This window comes from Schistocerca cancellata, chromosome 3 (assembly GCF_023864275.1).
Source record: "Schistocerca cancellata isolate TAMUIC-IGC-003103 chromosome 3, iqSchCanc2.1, whole genome shotgun sequence".
NCBI classification, from domain to species: domain Eukaryota; kingdom Metazoa; phylum Arthropoda; class Insecta; order Orthoptera; family Acrididae; genus Schistocerca; species Schistocerca cancellata.
In genome coordinates, this window is record NC_064628.1 from 46,571,834 (window position 1) to 46,596,646 (window position 24,813).

The window sequence follows — 24,813 nt, forward strand, 5'->3', positions numbered from 1 at the left end:
GCAGTCTTTAACACTGGTAGCATGCCGCGACAGCGTGGACGTGAACCGTATGTGCAGTTGACGGACTTTGAGCGAGGGCGTATAGTGGGCATGCGGGAGGCCGGGTGGACGTACCGCCGAATTGTTCAACACGTAGGGCGTGAGGTCTCCACAGTACATCGATGTTGTCGCCAGTGGTCGGCGGAAGGTGCACGTGCCCGCCGACCTGGGACCGGACCGCAGCGACGCACGGATGCACGCCAAGACCGTAGGATCCTACGCAGTGCCGTAGGGGACCGCACCGCCACTTCCCAGCAAATTAGGGACACTGTTGCTCCTGGGGTATCGGCGAGGACCATTCGCAACCGTCTCCATGAAGCTGGGCTACGGTCCCGCACACCGTTAGGCCGTCTTCCGCTCACGCCCCAACATCGTGCAGCCCGCCTCCAGTGGTGTCGCGACAGGCGTGAATGGAGGGACGAATGGAGACGTGTCGTCTTCAGCGATGAGAGTCGCTTCTGCCTTGGTGCCAATGATGGTCGTATGCGTGTTTGGCGCCGTGCAGGTGAGCGCCACAATCAGGACTGCATACGACCGAGGCACACAGGGCCAACACCCGGCATCATGGTGTGGGGAGCGATCTCCTACACTGGCCGTACACCACTGGTGATCGTCGAGGGGACACTGAATAGTGCACGGTACATCCAAACCGTCATCGAACCCATCGTTCTACCATTCCTAGACTGGCAAGGGAACTTGCTGTTCCAACAGGACAATGCACGTCCGCATGTATCCCGTGCCACCCAACGTGCTCTAGAAGGTGTAAGTCAACTACCCTGGCCAGCAAGATCTCCGGATCTGTCCCCCATTGAGCATGTTTGGGACTGGATGAAGCGTCGTCTCACGCGGTCTGCACGACCAGCACGAACGCTGGTCCAACTGAGGCGCCAGGTGGAAATGGCATGGCAAGCCGTTCCACAGGACTACATCCAGCATCTCTACGATCGTCTCCATGGGAGAATAGCAGCCTGCATTGCTGTGAAAGGTGGATATACACTGTACTAGTGCCGACATTGTGCATGCTCTGTTGCCTGTGTCTATGTGCCTGTGGTTCTGTCAGTGTGATCATGTGATGTATCAGACCCCAGGAATGTGTCAATAAAGTTTCCCCTTCCTGGGACAATGAATTCACGGTGTTCTTATTTCAATTTCCAGGAGTGTAGAACCACTTAAACCTAACTAACCTAAGGACTTGACACACATCCATGCCCGAGGCAGGATTCGAACCTGCGACCGTAGCGGTTACGCGGTTCCAGACTGTAGCGCCTAGAACCGCACGGCCACACCGGCCGGCCGCTGTTTAGAAACATCATTTTTAATTCAATGAAAATACCTGATACATCCGCTTGAAGTGCGGTGTAAATATATGTACAACAACAACAGGACAGTACTTGGGGTGCATTTTAAATGATATATTTTTTTGTAACATTTAACCATAACGCGAAAATATTACACATAGCACCTAAAGGAAGATATTCCTAGCTTTTTGAGGAATTGCAGATGTATTTTAATACAATATGTTGCTGCAAAATGCGCAGAATGAACAATGTATATTTGGTTTTAATTTGCAATATGGCACACCATTTGGCCTCTCCACATAGTTGCGAGGCCCAACTCATCTGCACGCCCTTAATTTTTCTGTATTTTCAGTGATTCGATTTATAGTTGTAATGTACCGAGAGAAGTAACATTGTATGGGAGGAGACGGAGTTAAGTTTTAAGCTTTCTGTTGTTTGCGTAAGACGCCTCCAGGCCGCTGCGTTGCGGACGCCGAGTTCACCTGTCGTGCAGAATACAAGTCGGCTAGTGTCCAACGGGATGTGGACTTCCGGTCTGACACGACAATAACCGCTGATCTGTGACAACGTCGGCCTTCAGCCTTTGTTTTCAACTGTCACCGGCTGCACCCTCCATGATCTCGGGATTGACAATACAGGGCAATGAAATCTCGCAGTCGACACGACAGCAGAAAGCCGCTATTCGGCGAGAGGCTCATTTCGTGTGCAAAAAGGGTATGGGTTGGCGTCAGAAGCTCTGGGATTTTTCAATAACAATTCGCGGGAACGGTCACTCGACACCTGGTTGATTGGTTGTTTGGTTTGGGGAGACCAAACAGCGAGGCCATCGGTCCCATCGGATTAGGGGAGGATGGGGAAGGAAGTCGGTCGTACCAAGTCGGCCCTGCCCTTCAGAGGAACCATACCGATGTTATCCTGGAGCGATTTAGGGAAATCACGGGAAACCTGGATAAGGTTGGCGGACTCGGATTTGAACCGTCGTCCTCCCGAATGCGAGTCCAGTGTGCAACCACTGCCCCGACCCGTGGGGAAGGGACGATGCAGCGTAGCGTGGTCACAAAGCTCCTAGTAGGTTCAGTTAGCACCAGGAACGCCGAGAAAGTTCGAGAATAAGTTCCTCACAGTAGCTGAGATCGGCTAGACAATAGTGACGGCACCTAAAGATGCCCGTCTTCGGAGGAATTGGAGAGAAGTTCATTCATTGGTAGGGGTATTAACAGAACATGGCGGTGGGGAGCTTAGAGCACCTGTTGATGTGATAGGATTAATTGTAGAACGGCCACCATCGGCCATCTCCTCACAGAGTGAAGGGCAAACTCATTTTTTGCTGTGGAAGAGCAGTTCTCGGGGGCTTGCTTCATAACTGTCGCACGAGACAATCGTGTCACGCTTCAGCTTGCGCTACAGAAAATTTCGGACAGAAGTTTGCTTGTCCGGTCATCCGGGAAGTACTCATAATTTTCGGGGACGCGCATCGATCGGTCTCCAACCCGGAGGCTGCTTGTTTGAGGCTCAGGCGTCTTCATCTCGCAGTCGGCAGGTGCAGTTAGTCGGTGATATAAGCACCTCCGGCTGGTGGTGTTCTGATGTGATGTTAGAGCTTCCGGAATGACAGCTCAGGGTTTTTACGTGTTGGATTCAACATACCACTTCACCTTGATAGTTTGTAGCGGGGCACAGCATCTGATTTACAATTGCTTCACTCAATTAGTCATTTAATTTGCATCTTTCGCCCCCCTCATTCGCACTGAAGAGGTCTTGGTGGATTTTGTGCAGTGTCTATCGACAGAGGGATTTTCCGACTGCTCAGTCTCTTGTTCTCTGTTTGCAGATTAATTTGTGCTTTTGTCATTATAATCGTTAATATGGCAAATTATTTTTCTATGCTAATATACGTGTAAAGACAATACATGTCATACTGTGATGGTAGGATTGCATATATCAATTGACAGTCCTAACTTAATTCCTGTTGTTGTTGTTGTGGTCTTCAGTCCTGAGACTGGTTTGTTGCAGCTCTCCATGCTAATCTATCCTGTGCAAGCTCCTTCATCTCCCAGTACCTACTGCAACCTACATCCTTCTGAATCTGCTTTGTGTATTCATCTCTTGGTCTCCCTCCACGATTTTTACGCTCCACGCTGCCCTCCAATGCGAAAGTTGTGATCCCTTTATGCCTCAGGACATGTGCTACCAACCAATCCCTTCTTCTTGTCAAGTTGTGCCACAAACTTCTCTTCTCCCCAATTCTATTCAATACCTCCTCATTCGTTACGTGATCTACCCACTTAATCTTCAACATTCTTCTGTAGCACCACATTTCGAAAGCTTCTATTCTCTTCTTGTCCAAACTATTTATTGTCCATGTTTCACTTCCATACATGGCTATACTCCATACAAATACTTTCAGAAACGACTTCCTGACACTTAAATCTATACTCGATGTTAACAAATTTCTCTTCTTCAGAAACGCTTTCCTTGCCATTGCCGGTCTACATTTTATATCCTCTCTACTTCGAGCATCATCTGTTATTTTGCTCCCCAAATAGCAAAACTCCTTTACTACTTTAAGTGTCTCATTTCCTAATCTAATTCCTTCAGCATCACCCGACTTAATTCGACTACATTCCATTATCCTCGTTTTGCTTTTGTTGATGTTCATCTTATATCCTCCTTTCAAGACACTGTCCATTCCGTTCAACTGCTCTTCCAAGCCCTTCGCTGTCTCTGCCAGAATTACAATGTCATCGGCGAACCTCAAAGTTTTTATTTCTTCTCCCTGGATTTTAATACCTAGTCCAAATTTTTCTTTTGTTTCCTTTACTGCTTGCTCAATATACAGATTGAATAAAATCGGGGAGAGGCTACAACCCTGTCTCACTCCCTTCCCAACCACTGCTTCCCTTTCATGCCCCTCGACTCTTATAACTGCCATCTGGTTTCTGTACAAATTGTAAATAGCCTTTCGCTCCCTGTATTTTACCCCTGCCACCTTCAGAATTTGAAAGAGAGTATTCCAGTCAACATTGTCAAAAGCTTTCTCTAAGTCTACAAATGCTAGAAACGTAGGTTTGCCTTTCCTTAATCTTTCTTCTAAGATAAGTCGTAAGGTCAGTATTGCCTCACGTGTTCCAACATTTCTACGGAATCCAAACTGATCTTCCCCGAGGTCGGCTTCTACCGGTTTTTCCAGTCGTCTGTAAAGAATTCGTGTTAGTATTTTGCAGCTGTGACTTATTAAACTGATAGTTCGGTAATTTTCATATCTGTCAACACCTGCTTTCTTTGGGATTGGAATTATTATATTCTTCTTGAAGTCTGTGGGTATTTCGCCTGTCTCGTACATCTTGCTCACCAGATGGTAGAGTTTTGTCAGGACTGGCTCTCCCAAGGCCGTCAGTAGTTCCAAATGAATGTTGTCTACTCCCGGGGTCTTGTTTCGACTCAGGTCTTTCAGTGCTCTATCAAACTCTTCACGCAGTATCGTATCTCCCCTTTCATCTTCATCTACATCCTCTTCCATTTCCATAATATTGTCCTCAAGTACATCGCCTTGTATAGACCCTCTATATACTCCTTTCACCTTTCTGCTTTCCCCTCTTTGCTTAGAACTGGGTTTCCATCTGAGCTCCTATTCCTACCAATCACTATTTTGAAGGGGTTCTTTTTTTATTAATCGATGTATTAGATTACTACGTGAAGGTAGCCCTCCATGCAGATCTCGCAACAGGGTCAAATTAAGATAGCAAACTGAGATGTGCTAATTAGTTCGGGATCCTCTGCGTAAGAGCATCACGCTCCCATCATTTGCATTCCGCGTGGGTCCTCACCGACACGAACCTTTGGCTGGTTTCTAAATTATATTTTAAGACGCCGCTGGATTAAAGAAATGACAAGCTGAAGTGGACTACGTGCTTTCAAATGATTAGTTTTTCATCGCAGCCACACAAAGTAGGTACGCTAGAAGCAGAGCCGCGACCACCGCCTCCCATACCGATGAACACTAAACTGCCACACATTTTTTTTAGTGGAACGTAATCTGACTTTCAATAATCCCTACAGAAGAATGGCCCTCACTAACAATAACCTGTACCTTTCATGAATCACTTACCTCACAAAAATATTCGTTACTCGAACTACTGCAATACAGCGTGCACCAGTACTTCCAGCTAAATAAAAGATTCTTACTACTGAAGGCACTAACTACTGAACTACTGATAGGCATAGTTAGCAAATGAAAGATTTTGATGGAGAACAATGTATTTACGTTAATAGTGTTCAAAAGTCATTATACCACAACCTGGAAGCAGCAGAAGTACTGGCTCGAGCCAAGTAAACTGCGTATCTCTCCCACGTATCTTGCTTCCACCACCGTCGTGTCTCGCTCCAGTCTTCAGTAAGCAGAAACAGGCAAAAATCGGAAGCATTTGGTCAAACCGCATATTTGCTTCAAAATCCGTTTGGTGACGACCTTCCAGAACGTACGAGTACAATGCCAGAGTAAAGAAGCACGAAGAATTCTGTTGTTGAACATCACCGAACAGTGTGAGCCAATCACACTGTTCATATATATATAAATATATATATATCAGTTCGTGACATCCAATCTTACAAATTTCGTTTTTGTGACGGACACACGTCCAGATCGTCCGCTCTCCTGCCATCTCTCTCCCCACATCCACCACAGCTGACGGCTCACATCCAAGTGTACAACGCTACGCGCTGTTCACATCCGACTGCCAAACACTAGAATAGCGAATATTCCAACAACGCCAACCAGCCACAGATTGCACACAGCACAGTCAGTGATTTTCATACAGAGCGCTACGTGGCGTTACCAGTATAAAAACCTAAACAGCCTACTTACACTGTAAAGAAATAACGAATTCAAGAAAGTTTCTAAAAAATTTGAAAGTAAAACAAAATCTTCGTTTTTATTTATAGCCCAGTGATGAACCGAAACTACTAATTACCGGCATATTCAACCCGCAACAGCGTTGTCCACCTAACCATACCTGCTTAGATGAACATAGTATAGCTGTCTTTAGGCACAACGACTAACAGTCCCGTAATATTATAATTTTGTATGAGAGGACTAATAAAGTAAGGAACGGAGAGGTACTCCGCAGAATCGACCAGAAATGGAATATGTCGAAAATGCTGAAACAAGAAGGGAGAGGGTGATAGTACATCTGCTTACACAACAGGGAACAAGAGGGAGCTATACAGGGTAAAAACAGTGGAGGAAGACGGGGAATAGTGGACCTCGTAGGCTGCAACTGCTGCTCTGAGATGGAAATGGAAATGTCATGTGACTAGGACCTCCCGTCGGGTAGACCATTCGCCAGGTGCAAGTATTTCGGTCTGACGCCACTTCTGCGGCTTGCGCGTCGATGGGGATGAAATGATTATGATTAGGACAACACAACAACCAGTCCCTGAACAGGGAAAATCTCCGACCCAGCCGGGAATCGAACCCGGGCCCTTAGAATTGGCATTTCTGTCGAGCTGACCACTCAGCTGCCGGGGGCGAACTGAGATGAAAAAGAACAGGAGATGAATTCGTGATGGGCCGTATTAAACCAGTCAGAAGACTGATGAATCAGAAAAAAACCTTGTCTTATTCTTGCATGCTGTTTTATTTACACTGTAAACCGCACCAACCACAACCTGGAAGCAGCAGAAGTACTGGTTCGAGCCAAGTAAACTGCGTATCTCTTCCACGTTTTTTCTTGCTTCCACCACCGTCGTGTCTCGCTCCAGTCTCCAGTAAGCAGAAACAGGCAAAAATCGGAAGCATTTGGTCAAACCGCATATTTGCTTCAAAATCCGTTTGGTGACGACCTTCCAGAACGTACGAGTACAATGCCAGAGTAAAGAAGCACGAAGAACTCTGTTGTTGAACATCACCGAACAGTGTGAGCCAATCACACTGTTCATATTAGCAATAGCCGTCCGTTCGGTAGTAGTACTAACGTAATGACAGTGTACGAAGGACGTTCAAGGAGTAATGCAACAAATTTTACTCCGAAAACAGGCTGGTTTTATTCCACACTCTTTTAGCTACAAAACCCTGTTTTTCAGCACAACCTCCGTTCAGTGTAACGGACAGACAGCACGTTACTACACTGTAGGCCATTAATATTGCTACACCACGAAGATGACATGCTACAGACGCGAAATTTAATCGACAGGAAGAAGATGCTGTGATATGCAAATGATCAGCTTTTCAGAGCATTCACACAAGGCTGGCGCCGGTGGTGACACCTACAACGTGCTGACATGAGGAAAGTTTCCAACCGATTTCTCATACACAAACAGCAGTTTACCGGCGTTGCCTGTTGAAACGTTGTTGCGATGCCTCGTGTAAGGAGGAGAAATGCGTACCATCACGTTCCCGACTTTGATAAAGGTCGGATTGTAGACTATCGCCATTGCGGTTTGTCTTATCGCGACATTGCTCCTCGCGTTGGTTGAGATCCACTGACAGTTAGCAGAATATGGAATCGGTGGGTTCAGGAGGGTAATACGGAACGCCGTGCTGGATCCCAACGGCCTCGTGTCACTAGCAGTCGAGATGACAGGCATCTTATCCCCATGACTGTAACGGATCGTGCAGCCACGTCTCGATCCCTGTCAACAGATGGGGACATTTGCAAGACAACAACCATCTGCACGAACAGTTCAACGACGTTTGCAGCAGCACGGACTATCAGCTCGGAGACCATGGCTGCGGTTATCCTTGACGCTGCATCACAGACAGGATCACCTGCGATGGTGTACGCAACGACGAACCTGGGTGCACGAATGGCAAAACGTCATTTTTTCGGATGAATCCAGGTTCTGTTTACAGCATCATGATGGTCGCATCCGTGTTTGGCAACATCGCGTTGAACGCACATTGGAAGCGTGTATTCGACATCGCCATACTGGCGTATCACCCGGCGTGATGGTATGGGGTGCCATTGGTTACACGCCTCGGTCACCTGTTGTTCGCATTGACGGCACTTTGAACAGTGGACGTTACATTTCAGACGTGTTACGACCGGTGGCTCTACCCTTCATTCGATCCCTGCGAAACCCTTCATTTCAGCAGGATAATGCACGACCGCATTTTGCAGGTCCTGCCCTGGCCTTTCTGGATACAGAAAATGTTCGACTGCTGCCCTGGCCAGCACATTCTCCAGATCTCTCACCAACTGAAAACGTCTGGTCAATGGTGGCCGAGCAACTGGCTCTTCGCAATACGCCAGTCACTACTCTTGATGAACTGTGGTATCGTGTTGAAGCGGCATGGGCAGCTGTATTTGTTCACTCCATCCAAGCTCTGTTTGACTCAATGCCCAGGCGCATCAAGGCCGTTATTACGGCCATAAGTGGTTGTTCTGGATACTGATTTCTCAGGATCTATGCGCCCAAACTGCGTGAAAATGTAATCACATGTGAGATCTAGTATAATATATTTGTCCAATGAATACCCGTTTATCATCTGCAGTTCTTCTTGGTGTAGCAATTTTAATGGCCAGCAGTGTAGGAGGGCCTTACGCCCGCATGGTATCTCCCTACTGGTCGACGTCGGACCCAGCGTATTGCTGCATCGATAACCCACGTACTGCTTCTCGCAGAGTGCATCCTTCATTTGGCAGAACAGGTGGAGAGGTCCGAGCGGTAGTACGGATGAGGAAGAATAGTGCAGTGAAGTTCTGTGAGGTCCTCTCGGGTGCGCAAACTTGAGGCTTACTTTGTATAGAGAAGGAGAAGTTCGTTTGCATTTTTGTGGCGACAAACACGCTGAAGTCGTTTCTTCATTCCGGAGGGTTAGCACAGTACACTTCAGAGGTGATCACTGCACCGTGAGAGAGGACATCGAACAGAGTAACCCCTTCAGAGTCCCAGAAGACCGTCGCCATGATTTTACTGGCTGAGGGTGCGGCTTTGAACTTTTTCTTCGGAGGAGAGTGGTGTGACTGCCGTTTTGTTTTCGGTCCAAAATGACAAACCCACGTTTCATCGCCTGTGACGATGTTCGATAAAAACCGTCACGGTCAGCTTCGTGGTGCGCAAACGATTCCGCACGGATGGTCCTTCGTCGCTCGTTTTGGTCTTCTGTTAGGCAGCGAGGAATCCAGCGGGCTCTGACCTTCAAGTACCCCAACTGATGGACGAGTGTTTCAGCGCTGCCAACTGAGACGTCCAGTCGTACAGCGACGTGTTTGACTGTGATCCGTCGATCACCTTGAATGAGAGTGACAAAAAATAAAAACACCTCCAGCCGTCCTTATGATTTTATTTTATTTTGTCACTACCAGTTTCGGGGCTTCATTGCGTCATCTTCAGGCTGTTTTGATGCGTTACAGGTTGATACGATCCCCATGCATAACCCATCAATTGCCAGCATTACTGGATTCGCAGATTATCTGAATCCAGTAATGCTGGCAACTGATGGGTTGCCAAACCCCTCTGCAGTGTCTCGCGAAACCAGGGTATGCGTCACAGTTGGTTGGTTTGTTGGTTGATTTGGGGGAGGGGACCAAACAGCGAGCTCATCGGTCCCATCAGATTAGGGAAAGATGGGGAGGGAAGTCGGTTTTCCCCTTTCAAATGAACCGTCCCGGCATTTGCCTGAAGCAATTTAGGGAAATCACAGAAAGAGCCTACTTAGGATGGCCGGACGCGGGTTTGAACCGTCGTCCTCCCGAATGCGAGTCCAGTGTGCTAACCACCGCGCCACCTCTCTCGGTTGACACTGTTGACGGTGATGCGTCCATCGGATGCGGACGTTAAGCTTGAGAGGTGGCATGAGCCCCCTCTCATATTTCTATCTTACGATTCTCCTCTCTAATTGCATGCGGTGGAAAGTTGCTATTCCTTCACACGCGGACTTCCCACGCAGCGTCTCTCGTCACCCGGGTGGTCCGGTGACAGGCGGGCTCTGTTTGACTTTGAAAGGATAAGCCGACAGGTGTGAGGGAGTCGAGTGAATGCTTTCCAGACGCCGACATTGTCAAGAGGCACGCCCGCAGGGCCTGAAGTAGCGGCTGGGCTAGAGGTTCTGTTACTTCGCAGAAACTTAGCGAAAACACTTTCTGGAGGGCTACCAGAGAGGCGTGGGAATGACTTGTGTACCCAGGCAGCTGTGGCGGGAAAATTCCCGCGCTTTCTGCAAAATAGTAACTGTGATTGGCTTGCTCAGGGCATAGCTCCGTGACGTAGCAAGATCGGCGCAGAAATTGGCGCCAAGAATCTCCATTGGTGGAATGGTAGCGTTCCGGCAATGGAGTCGAATTTTCCGCCGGTTTTCGAGTTGCTGATTGGAACGTTTAACCACGGCCACTGTAGTGGGGGCGGGAATGTTCTGTGTTCGGTTTTGTACGGGTGCTCTTGTGGGTAGTCGGCTCTCGCCTTTCGGTCGAGGACGTCGAAGCAACCAGCCAACGGCTCCGGTACGCCAGATCGTGTCCTGGGAGTCAAGAAGTCAGTTTGGTAATGTATGTCCGCAGCACCGGCAGATAGGGATTTTCCTAGGTGATAATCAGAGCTCAGCAGAGCGCGCCTCTTCATCTTTTTTCTAACTTTGTTCTGTCTTGGGTAGCAGCAATTAATGTTGGATTGGCTATGTGTTTTCTCTAAGATTTGAGTTGCAAGGAATTGGCTGCACATACCACTTCGTCATAATCCTCACAATCTAGTTTAGGGACAACTTCACATTCACAGCGTTTGTTTGAGTATCCAATTTGAGCCAATTTGATGTATTGTAAATATTTCATGTGTTTTTGTTTATTATTTTGTGTTTAGTCTTAATAAATCATATTGTTATTTTGGACAGAACTTTCATTCTGTTAATCGGTAGAGCAACCCCATCATTCCTCACTATGTTAATGAAACCTTCGTTTATTTAACTTATTTATCAAATTAAATTATTGCAGGTGCCAAACTCTCTTCTACTCCACTGGCAGGGTTGATTAGAGTCAGTTCACGTATTTTTTTTATCCTTGTGCAACAGCAAAAGTTGGAGTTAGAATAGGGGGGGGGGGGCTTAGAGTATCATGTACATATGTAGATTCTAGAAGAATTGAGTGTTAAATACGCTGCTAGCCCCGGCACCTCGCAAGCTCGGTCCCCCGCAGTGCCATACGAGAGGAGTAGGCTGTGTGGCGACACGGGTTTCACTCTCTCCCTTCTCTCGCCATCATCCCACTCATGTGGGACACCACGTTACACTCACACCTGTTACAAACTGCGGCCGTTTTATAAGCCAACTCTTTAAAACAGTTGATAAGGGAGGCGTCAATAACTAACGAACTGTTTCACTGCTGATATCATTTTTTCAAAATTTTTGAGAAGGTTGAAAGGTCTCTGTTGGATTCCTTTCATGTTTGATTTCTTAAATCTGTTGTCATTTACGGCATAAATTCCTCTTCTAAATTTACTGTGGCGTTTCTGACTATCAGGGAGGAGACTGAGTAGTGGAACGTGTTACTTTTAGGCATAAACAAGAACGATCTGTCACAATACTACACTTTAAAACGCAGTTTATATGTAATTCATGTCACACAGTCTGATACGGAACCTACATCCGCTTTCTTTTATATACTGTATATGATAAGATACTGTCATCCCCCTTCCCTTCTGTGTGAGAGGATGAATGAGCAAATGTATTTCTAGTTGCATGCTTGAGGGTAGCAGACAAGCCTGTCTGCTAGAGAACAGTAGGACCAACGTTGGAACAGGTAGCTACGCTTTCTAAAGGCAGAGAGGTTTCTATTCTTAGTATGGTCCTGTCCGTCCCTTGTCATGTTGGTATAGGAAGCTGCCCCTCTGGCCACTTCCGTTTGTATTTGTGAGCCACCCTCAGAAAGGGACCAGGCCAGTCTGTCCGTGGCGAGCGTCTGAAGTGGTACGGTCTCCGGCTAAGCGCGTGTCTGCTAAGTCCGTAGGACATTGGATTTCTTAAGTTCAGCCTAACAGAAAATTTAATCACCTTTATTTCAGGTTTAGCTCTAAAATATCTAATGTTATTATGTATTTCGAGTGTGAAGTTCATAATATTTTCCAGTAGTTGCTTTGTCACTACTTTGTGAGTAAAGTGGAACCACATGTTGATTAGTAACTCTAACTAAGATCATCAGTCTTAAATGCGAGTGTGCGTGAGATTATAACATCTCGTCTTGACAATATTTTTCAATATAGCAACTTTTCTTTATGTTCAACCTACGTGGGGTGTACTTTGTGAGACCACTACCACGTGCTTATATAATTGTTTGACCCATCAGGTTAATAGTAAGACGTTAGTAACCAGTTCGAGGTTTTTCTTTTGTAAATTGCTTTTAGATCTAATTTATTTTAATTAATAAAATTATTGTGGAGTTACACTCCTTGTGTAAACCAAGTTGACCACGTGAAGCATGTGGTGTAATCATCAAAGTAGCCCTCAGCTATTCTTTTTGGGAAGATTTCACAGAGAGTTAGTATGAATTTAGTATACCAGTGTGTGGTAATTACATGACGGACAGGATTGTGCTACGAACGTAACTTCTTTGGGTGAAAATTGAATCGGTTGGTTGTGGTTAATTTCTCTTGCATATGTTTCAACGTTCTTCGTGTGTTATTTTATGAACGCAGTGTTGTATGCAGTCTCCCAATCTTGGCTCCATATTTGATGTGTTCCGTAAGATTACAAACTCACATTTTCCACAATCCTAAGTAAGGCACCAGTTTAGTTATGAATCAAATTTAATATGCTGAAATTTCAATGATCAATGTTAAAATAAATTTCCAAATATAAACTGATTTATTTCTTTTTATTTAAATTCTCTTTTATATATATATATATATATATATATATATATATATATATATCACCGGTTGTCGTATGACTATTAAAAGATTATAATTAATGTTAGTCTGGTTGGGAATTTGGTAAGCTAGACTGGATACCTGGTGAAACAGTTGTGCAGTAATGCAAGGTTAACTTCCCCAGACAGCTCACAGCTTTTAACCCGCTTTTATTGGCTATCAGTACCGCTTTCATAGCAAATTAAAGCAACAACGTTACAAGGTGAAGTATTCTACCAACGGCCTTGCCGCAGTAGTAACACGTGTTCCTGTCAGATCACCGAAGTTAAGCGCTGTCGGGCTTGGCTACCACTTGGATGGGTAAACGTCCCGTCTGCCGAGCGCTATTGGCAAGCGGGGTGCGCTCAGCCCTTGTGAGGCAAACTGAGGAGCTACTTGATTGAGAAGTGGCGGCTCCGGTCTCGGAAACTGACCTACGGCCGGGAGAGCGGTGTGCTGACCACATGCCCCTCCATATCCGCATCCTGGGACGCCTGTGGGTTGAGTACGACCCGGCGGCCGGTCGGTGCCGTTGGGTCTTCCAAGGCCTGTTCGGACGGAAGTATTCTAAAACAATATACTATCCTCAACAAATCATAGTTTGGGTTTAAGAAGGATTTCTCTACTGAGAATGCCATTTGCATATTCGCTCACTAGATTTTACAACCATTAAATAATAAATTAGCACCGATTAGTATTTTCTGCGATCTAACTAAGGCACATGATTGTGTGAATCACAGCAGTCTCCTAAATAAATTGAAGTTTTGTGGGGTTGCTTATATAGCCAACCAATGGATAATGTTATATCTAACCAAAAGAATGCAGAAAGTTGTACTTAGTAATTCAACCAGTGTAGTCTGATTGGGGAGAAATCACGAATGGCGTTCCCAAGGCCACTATTATTCTTTTTGTATACGTAAAAGATCTTACATCTAATATACAACAAGCAGAATTAGTTCGTTTTGCAGCTGACTCTAGTATTGTAATCAATCCAAGCATACACACAGAAACAGAAGAAATGGCAAACAAAATTCTTAAAAGTCTCATTGGCTCGTTTTATGCGAATGGCCTGACCTTAAATTAAAAAAAAAAAAAAGCAGCATATTCGATGCAGCACATTTGGGGCGGGGGGGGGGGGGGGGGGGGGTACTAAACCAATGATAAGTGTAACACAGAGTGAAGAAATAATAAATACGGTGAAAACTTCAAAATTCTTAGGTGTCCATTTTGAAAAAACACATTTTGTAACTTCTAAAACAACTTAATTCAGCCACATTTGCACATAGAATCATTGAAAATCTTGGGGAGAGTCAAATAAGTAAGTTGACGTTTTTTCATTCAGTAATGTCATATGGAGCAATATTGTGGGGTAACTCATCGTTAAGAAAGAAAGTGTTTGTTGCTCAGAAACGTAAGACTATTATGTGGTACTCACCCTCGATGACCTTGTAGACATCTGTTTAAGAAGTTGGGCATTCTGACTACTACTCCGCAGTACATTTGTTCCCTCGTGAAGTTTGTTGTAAATAATCCACAACAGTTCAAAAGCAACAATGATGTGCATAATGACAATACCAGAAGGAAAAATAACGTTCATTACTCCAAATGAAGATTGTCTTTGGTGCAAACAGGGATGCACTTACCCAGAGACATAAAATATCTTACAGACAGGGAAGCACATTATGAAAACAAACTGAGAAAATTTCTTGTTAGGAACAGGTGGTGGGTAGGAATTACTGACTCACGTCTGAAAATCCTTTAAAAAAAAGACTTAGAAATGTTCAATATGTACCTATATGTACAAATTAATCTGCGATGAGAATATGAAATTAATCGTTAGACATTATCATGATTTATCGTGATAAAATGGTGCTTGGAACATGAACCTAACTAACAGTCACCTACACTTATCAGTTACACTTGCACAACGCAAAACGCTAACACTTCTTGAAGGTACTGTGCCTGCAGGTGCAAACGATAGTACACACGTTTCCAGTTCAGGCTGCCGAATCTGTGGCCTCCCAGCCATTCATGCTATAGCACTTTACTTTTAGAGAAAAACCCGCCGACAGTGGTGCGCCGGTGGACAACTCAGGACAGGTGGCAAGTTGTCTTTTCAAAAGAGTCTGTGTTCTGAGGAAAGCGTCACAGTTAAGGCTCCGAAGAGAACGAACATTGCCAGATTCCATTCGGCACCGTCATAAGACCCCACTACCTGGGGTTGTGTAGGGTGCAGTAGGGCACACAACTCGATCATTTCTGGTTGGTATGGCCGGCTATTTCCGCTGGCAGCTGCTGATGCTTTTACAGTATGGTACTGAAAAGCTCTCCGTAACTGTCCGAATCTCTGGAAAGCTCCCCAGCTCAGAGATTCATAGGTTTTCAGTTTCTTGTTCTGATATCTGCAGCATTTCAACGACGGTCAACGATAATTTGATCTTTCAGACGCCACTCTGCGCCCACTGTGTGTAGCAATAATTGCGGTAGGGGAGTAACTTAGATCTCAGTATGCCTTTTGATTAGCTCCTTACTGCTTTATAACCTAAGTCCACTAACACTAACGTAGCAGAGTCAAACTAAGGAATTTTAAAAACAAATGTTTCCAACAGTTATTCTCGCACCTGTTAGAACGTATCCGAGGCTGCTCGTTGATGTATTCGAGCCACTCAACAAAGATTTGTGGTAAAATCTTGGGTAAGTTCCTCAGTTTTTAGCAAATGCAGTGGTTTTTTGCGTAGGGAAATGTTTTCATTCTGATATTAAGATTTCATCAAAAATGGATCTGAGCACTATGGCACTTAACTTCTGAGGTCATCAGTCCCCTAGAACTTAGAACTACGTAAACCTAACTATCCTAAGGACATCACACACATCCATGCCCGAGGCAGGATTCGAACCTGCGGCCGTAGTGGTCGCACGGTTCCAGACTGTAGCGCCTAGAACCGCTCGGCCACTTCAGCCGGCCTAAGATGTCATCGGTTTGTACGTAAGCACAGGTCTTGCTGCAATTACCTGTCTATCACAACTCGCTATACACCATTCGGAGAAAAGGTGTGACCAAAATTCTATCTTATCTTTGCCGCACGTCTTCAAACGAAGAAGATAAGATTCGGAAAACTGGGAGGATTTATATGTTTTCAAGAAACAGTGTCACTCTTTATACTTGTCGGATGGGCTTGAAAGTCGTGCAAATCAAATTTGACGTGAGAAACCAGTGGCTGGGTTAGAGAGAACAGACAAGCTGCCAACTGTAGCATACAGGGGAATTAAATGATGAGATACATTTCAACAAAAGGCGAGAAATTTTATCAATAACCGTGTTAGCTCTCGTAAGCTTGATTTTCGTAATGGCTTTCCCGAAACTTCCAAATGAGAGTGACTTTGGACTGTTTGTTGGAGGATATATGAAGTGAGCAGTGTAAAATGTTGCATTTAAGTTGGAGAAAAATGTGTTCAGTACTGTTATTACACCTCTTCATCTGCAGACGTCGCCTCAGATCAACTGGATGAAGTTAATGCGAATTCTGCCCTGGCAGTAAGGACTATTTACTTCTGGTCAAGTTAATCCTGGTCTCGGGACCACCGAAAGGAAATCGCTTGGCGACCAAAAAGTTGAATTCATCACACAAAAGACCACTGAAAGACGTCCTGCTATGGACTTGGAGGATCAGAAGCGCGTGAGGCAAGAAAGGCGACGTTTCGGCAACACCAAAAAATGGTTCAAATGGCTCTGAGCACTATGGGACTTAACTTCTGACGTCATCAGTCCCCTAGAACTTAGAACTACTTAAACCTAACTAACCTAAGGACAGCACACACGTCCATGTTCGAGGCAGGATTCGAACCTGCGACCGTAGTGGTCGCGCGGTTCCAGACTGTAGCGCCTAGAACCGCTCGGCCATCCCGGCCGGCAGCTACGCCACATGAAAGAAAATTGAATTTGAAAAAGTCGTCTGTAAAACATCACAAAACATGGATTCGGAAGAATATCCGAAGACAGACCACAGACAATATTTACAACTAGTCTTCAGGGTGTTTTGCACGGCTACACAGTCGTGGATGATACTCCAGAGCCTAAGCAACAGTAGATGGATCAAAGACTTTTTTTGTTGAATTTCGAAATATATGGAATTATAAGGGCGACTTTAAGGTATCTATATACACTCCTGGAAATTGAAATAAGAACACCGTGAATTCATTGTCCCAGGAAGGGGAAACTTTATTGACACATTCCTGGGGTCAGATACATCACATGATCACACTGACAGAACCACAGGCACATAGACACAGGCAACAGAGCATGCACAATGTCGGCACTAGTACAGTGTATATCCACCTTTCGCAGCAATGCAGGCTGCTATTCTCCCATGGAGACGATCGTAGAGATGCTGGATGTAGTCCTGTGGAACGGCTTGCCATGCCATTTCCACCTGGCGCCTCAGTTGGACCAGCGTTCGTGCTGGACGTGCAGACCGCGTGAGACGACGCTTCATCCAGTCCCAAACATGCTCAATTGGGGACAGATCCGGAGATCTTGCTGGCCAGGGTAGTTGACTTACACCTTCTAGAGCACGTTGGGTGGCACGGGATACATGCGGACGTGCATTGTCCTGTTGGAACAGCAAGTTCCCTTGCCGGTCTAGGAATGGTAGAACGATGAGTTCGATGACGGTTTGGATGTACCGTGCACTATTCAGTGTCCCCTCGACGATCACCAGTGGTGTACGGCCAGTGTAGGAGATCGCTCCCCACACCATGATGCCGGGTGTTGGCCCTGTGTGACTCGGTCGTATGCAGTCCTGATTGTGGCACTCACCTGCACGGCGCCAAACAAGCATACGACCATCATTGGCACCAAGGCAGAAGCGACTCTCATCGCTGAAGACGACACGTCTCCATTCGTCCCTCCATTCACGCCTGTCGCGACACCACTGGAGGCGGGCTGCACGATGTTGGGGCGTGAGCGGAAGACGGCCTAACGGTGTGCGGGACCGTAGCCCAGCTTCATGGAGACGGTTGCGAATGGTCCTCGCCGATACCCCAGGAGCAACTGTGTCCCTAATTTGCTGGGAAGTGGCGGTGCGGTCCCCTACGGCACTGCGTAGGATGCTACGGTCTTGGCGTGCATCCGTGCGTCGCTGCGGTCCGGTCCCAGGTCGACGGGCACGTGCACCTTCCGCCGACCACTGGCGACAACATCGATGTACTGTGGAGACCTCACGCCCCACGTGTTGAGCAATTCGGCGGTACGTCCACCCGGCCTCCCGCATGCCCACTATACGCCCTCGCTCAAAGTCCGTCAACTGCACATACGGTTCACGTCCACGCTGTCGCGGCATGCTACCAGTGTTAAAGACTGCGATGGAGCTCCGTATGCCACGGCAAACTGGCTGACACTGACGGCGGCGGTGCACAAATGCTGCGCAGCTAGCGCCATTCGACGGCCAACACCGCGGTTCCTGGTGTGTCCGCTGTGCCGTGCGTGTGATCATTGCTTGTACAGCCCTCTCGCAGTGTCCGGAGCAAGTATGGTGGGTCTGACACACCGGTGTCAATGTGTTCTTTTTTCCATTTCCAGGAGTGTGGATTATCTATGGTATATGGTCTCCAAATTAAAGGTAACTGTATAGATTGTGAGGGGTATCTGAGGAAATCATGAACTGCATCTATTAAAATTTCGTGAACGATAAATGATTGCAATTTACTACACGGAGGATAAGACTCTCTCATCAAACGGAAGTGTGCATTCTGTTCTCATTCATGCAATCCAATACAATGAACTGCGTGTGGGACAACCATAGTAGAACGTATCCCATAAAACAGAGATTGGGATATGTAGGATAAAACGTTAACAGTGAAATTTAAACTAGATTTAACATTTATTTTACATAATCACGTTACAAACGCACTACACATTTATATAAAAACATAACGGTTGCTAGTGACTGCTTTAAATAACCACATGAATGCAGAAATAATCAGATACCTTGCCTGATGGACTGGTAAATCGTTAAAGTCTCATAAAATAGGAATCACTTAATGATATAGGAATCACACATGCGCTTCAAATTCACATTAAAACCACACAGTAGATGGGAAAGGAACTGGGAGAACTATAACATGTACCACGAACTCGTATAGTCAGCAAAATGTTTGCTCATCAGCCTAACGCAAAACACGGAAAACCAAACAGTGGAACTGCAAGAGAATTACGATTCGAAATGTGGATCAGACAGGGAGTACCTGTAAAACACAGCACACACGTGCAAGCAATGTAGTTTAAGCCCTATAAGTATGGAATAAGAACGGGAAAGTCACGAGCTGAAGGCTCGTTCGTTTCTCAAACAAGTGGCCATTGTCACATAGTCAGACCAAGAAAAATATAAAAATTCCGAAAAGTCGGTTAATCCGTGGGAGGTACCGCCTATATAATACATTATCACGAAATAATTGCAAGATGAAATAGATTCCAAGAACTGAAGGTTCTCCAAAATAATGATGAACACATGGGGTTGAGCAAACAAAGGCACAGGCACTAATGGATGGAAATTACCGATTACGTACATTGCCATTCTCCAATGTTACACCAAAGTTGGCTAAACTGCCACAGTAGCAGACAAAAAGTTTACCCACCACTAGCCGTTAAGAAAACTCAATATACAAAAGCATTCGCTCACTCTGTCATTCTGATATGGCAGGAATGGGAAAGAAGGCTAGCGGTACAATATAAATACATTGTAATTAATTGTTGGGAAGGTACGGGAAGCGCAGATGCGTAATAAAATAGTGGAAACTAATCTCCACCCGAATAGCCCGAATAGACGACGAAGGCTCAACGGTACGGAACGGCCGCCGTGTCATCCTCAGCCAACAGGCGTCACTGGATGCGGATATGGAGGGGCATGTGGTCGGCACACCGCTCTCCCGGCCGTATGTCAGTTTACGAGACCGCAGCCGCTACTTCTCAGACAAGTATCTTCTCAGTTTGCCTAAAAAAAAAAAAAAATAAAATAAAAATAAAAAAAAATTTAACGTTTCCTGCACTTCATGAGTCAGTTCTTGCTAATTTTGGGTCGAGAAAAACGAGTATGACAATGGAAAATTTTCCTTTGTTCTAGTTTCTGTGATAGACAGTAGATGGAAGTATTTCCTATTAATGGATTAAGAGAAAAAGATACATTTTAATTACACATGCTAACAACATGGAAAGTGTTTTTTAATTTTTTTAAATGGTAGTTACATTTTAACAGTTCTAAATTGCTGGGAGAATACCTCGGTTAGGTGTGAAGAGAATCATATGGTGGTTGCATGAGGTCGTCGTCTTTTAGCTTGCCTCTTGTGACGGATTTTCCGTGCATCCCTACACAAAGACCAACAGAAATCCGCAAGCATGCGTTCGCTCCAATGGCCCTGATAACTTTGTTCCATAACAGAAATGTCCTGATGGAATCTTTCTCCATTTTCATCACTGACAACTCCACAACTAGGAGGGAAAAAGTCTAGATGGGAGTAGAGAAAATGGATTTTAAGGGACATTTTGCATCCAAGGTTATGGTATTTTTGCAGAAGTACTGTCACCAACTGAGTATAGTTATCATCTGTTTTGTTGCTTAAAAATCCACAAACAGCTTCGTTGAAGGCTTCCCAAGCTTCCTTTTCTTTCCCATCCAAAACCTGGTCAAATACAGGATCCTCTACAAGTTCTCGAATTTGTGGCCCGATAAAAACACCTTCCTTAACTTTTGCATCACCTAATTTCGGAAATTTCTCTCCTACATACTTAAAGGCCAATTCTTCTTGGATCATATCTTTGATGAAATTTTTGATCAAACACAGCTTGATATGCACAGGTGGAAGAAGAAGATCATTTGGATCCACGAGAGGCTCGGCAATGATATTTTTGTCACTAGGGTTAAGATTTCTTACAGGCCAGTCTGCTTTAATATAATGCGATTTCCTATCCCTACTGCCCCACATACATAACGAGCAACAATATTTTGTGTACACCTGTTGCATTCCTAAGAGTATGGGAATGACTGTTAGATCACCACAGAGTTTCCATTTGTGTTCATGATATTTGGTTGAGTCCAAGAGGGCTCTCATGTTTGCATATGCCTTTTTCATGTGAACTGCATGAGCAACAGGAATAGAAGGAAGACGGTTGCCTGTGTGAAGTAACAGAGCTTTCAAACTAAGCTTGGAGGAATCTGTGGATAGCCTCCACTCAGTTGGATCATGGTTCATAATCAGAGATTTCATCAAGCCTTTAATGTCGCACCAAACAACAAGATTATTTTTCTTCTCATAGCAGTCCCATGTGGCGTTTTCTGTACTGTGAGATAATGACACCAGTTTCGAGAAGATTCCTTTTCTGTAGTCGAGACTCAAGAATTTCTGCCTTCTCCTTTGACAGTTCAAGGTCTCTAATAAGATCACTCAATTGCGCTTGACTCAGTCTGTGCGGTTTATCATCTTTTCCTCAATATCAGGATCACGGGATGTGGATGACTTGTTTGGTTCTTCTACTTCTTCTTCTTCTTGTTCCACACTGTCTTGATTTTCTACTTCAAACGTACAATTTTCGGTTGGAGCAGGAACTGGTAAACCATCTGACTGCGGAGTAGGCCGATTATCATAGACAATCCTGACTTCACAGGTGGAGTCAAGCAGAAATAGCAGTAATCTGCATGGTTTGTAGGCTCCCGGCAAACCGCAGGCACAGCAAAAGCCATAGATCGTTTTTTTGTTTTTTCAGCTCTCAGCTCTCAATGTAGCTGAACATGCGCTGCGACATATATGTGGAGCCCAAGACTTATCCTGGTCCCCTACTTTCATACCGAAATAATGCTGATCGGCAGTCTTCACAAGAGGCGTCAGATTGCGTTTCTGTGATGAAAATGTTATTTCACCACAATCGTAACAAAAAATATTCACTTTATTTACACATTTTCGTGGCATTTTTCGAATTTTACACTAAGAAAGCACTCTCAGACCAGATATTCAACTTTGATTATAGCAGAAACTGTATCAAACACACAATCATAGCTTCAGTATGAGATATGAGTCACAAACAGCTGAAGAGCAACAGTGTTTTGTTATTGGACAGGTATGCCAACTCCGAAAACAAAATTTACTCCAAATTATGTATTTATCTCCAAAGCAAGAGCTAATCTGTCACTTTTATGGTGATTATTTAGTTCAGCAGATGGAAATACACGTTAACTATTTTTGAGTCCAAAACATTTTCAATGTTGGCCAGTGTTATTTCTCATGGCATGTTTATTGAATGCACCCGAAATATAAGGTGCTAAAGGACATGTAAAATGACATTAAATTTCATCTAAATTATATGAAGTGGCTAATATGGAGACCCTTCATGACCACATAGTGGAACACAGGTGATATTATAAAAGGAGCAGCACAGATACGTGGAGACTTCGCAGAGAGACCTGTATCCAGCTGTGGATGCCATACACATAATCTAATCAAAGGTGTCCGGTCACCTGTGACTGGACGTTAATCCGAGGTGAGTCATTAACCCTTCGACTTTATGACTCTTGATCTCTGCTGGGGACATTTTCAATGAGGCGTCTGAATGTGTGTGGAGGAATGGTAACCTATTCTTTCCCAAGAGACGAAACCACAGAAGATTGTGATGTTGAACGCTGCGGTCTGGAGCGAAATCAATGTTGTAACACATACCAAACGAGTTTCGCTGGGTTCAGATCAGGACTCCGGGCAAGCCAGTTTGTTTCAAGAACTTTATTTTCCACAAGCCATTGCCTCAAAGATGTTGCTATATGACATTCATCGCCTTCGAACTGTTCCTCTACTGAACGCAGTACACATTTCTGTAAGATATGTTCATATTCTTCTGCATTTTCTTAAGCGCAATAAGGGGACCCACGGAAAACACCTCCATACCACACAACACCTCCTCCGTACTTAAAAAAAAAGGCTCTAAGCACTATGGGACTTAACATATGATGTCATCAGTCCCCTAGACTTAGAACCTAACTAACCTAACGATATCACACACATCCAAGCCCGAGCAGGATTCGAACCTGCGACCGTAGCAGCCGCGTGGTTCCGGACTGAAGCGCCTAGAACCGCTCGGCCATAACGGCCGGCCCTCCGTACTTCACTGTTTGCATAACACTTGATGGTAAGTAATGTTCTCCAGGCATTCGCCAAAACCAAGCGCTTCCAACGGATTGCCACAGCTTATAGAGTGGTCTGTCAGTCATTTCCGGTCATCCACTATCCAGTGGCGTCTGTCTTTACCCTCCACCCTCTTTGCGTCCCTTAGCACTGACTGCAGAAATGTATGGTGTTTGAGGAGTTGCTCGATTATTGTACCCCCTTCTTTCCAATTCCCTGCCCACAGTCATTATGCAAGCTGCACTGCTGATAGCGCTTTGGAACTCACGAGTGATTCCTCTCGATGGCCACCGTCCATCCGTACATGAGGTGTGTCTGTCTTGGTTTAGTCGCAGATGCGAATCCTGCCTCGGGCATGGACGTGTGTGATGTCCTTAGGTTAGTTAGGTTTAAGTAGTTCTAAGTTCTAGGGGACTGATGACCTCAGATGTTAAGTCCCATAGTGCTCAGAGCCATTTGAACCATTTTTTGTCTTGGTTTAGCTGTGATTGCTTCTTCGCATTTCCACTCACAGTCACATTATCAACAATCATTTTGGCAGCTATAGACGGGTCGCAAAGTCCCAGATGACTTTCGTTATTCAGACGAGATCCAATGGCTATGCCACGTTCGAAGTCATTGAGCCATTCTCACCGACCCACACTGCTGTTACTGCCTCCCTGCTGACAACACAGTACTCCCTACGCCCTTTTACCTGGAGCGTTCACCTCTCGTGACATCTAGCGGTCAATTCCGCATTACACAGCGATGTTCAAAGACTCCTGATCACATACTGTAGTTTAACCGGGTGCTACCCGTGCACGCAATTTACTGGAACGTAATTACAGGTATCCAGATGTTGTCCTATGCGTCCTACTTTATTCCCACATATTTTTAAAGCGAGAAACAGAAGATATTTTACTACTACCTACGTCGTAATATTCTTAGAAGTGGATATCGAAATATCTGCCCATTTGGTCTACGTAATATTTTGGAGAGGCGCCACGTTTTATCTTCATCCACTTATCTTCATCCATTCTTAGACCTAAATCTTCGTTTCACAACATCCATTGCAGTTAGAGTTAATGTTATCTGTTCTTTATTTACCGAGAAAATATCTGGCACTTGTGGCCAGACGAACATCATTCCTTGTTTCCGGAGATATTTGACATCACATGTTGCACCTCAATCACTGCCTGCAACGTCACAGGTACATAGGTTTTGTTGTTTCCATATTAACAATATTGCGCCTGGAGCTTCAGTACATTGTGTTCTAAGCTAGGCTTAGTGTAACCAATACAGCCCGGCCATATCTTCAGTATATCATAAATCACAGTGACGTAAACCACAGGGAAATAATGTCTATGAGTCTTTGTTAAATGAACTGACCAAAGGACATTACCTACGCACTCCCTAAGAGGGGCGAGTAATGCGTTGTCACTCCAGATAGGTGATTGCTATCTTTCGTTCTAATCTCATTAACACACACAAGGACAAAGCGAAT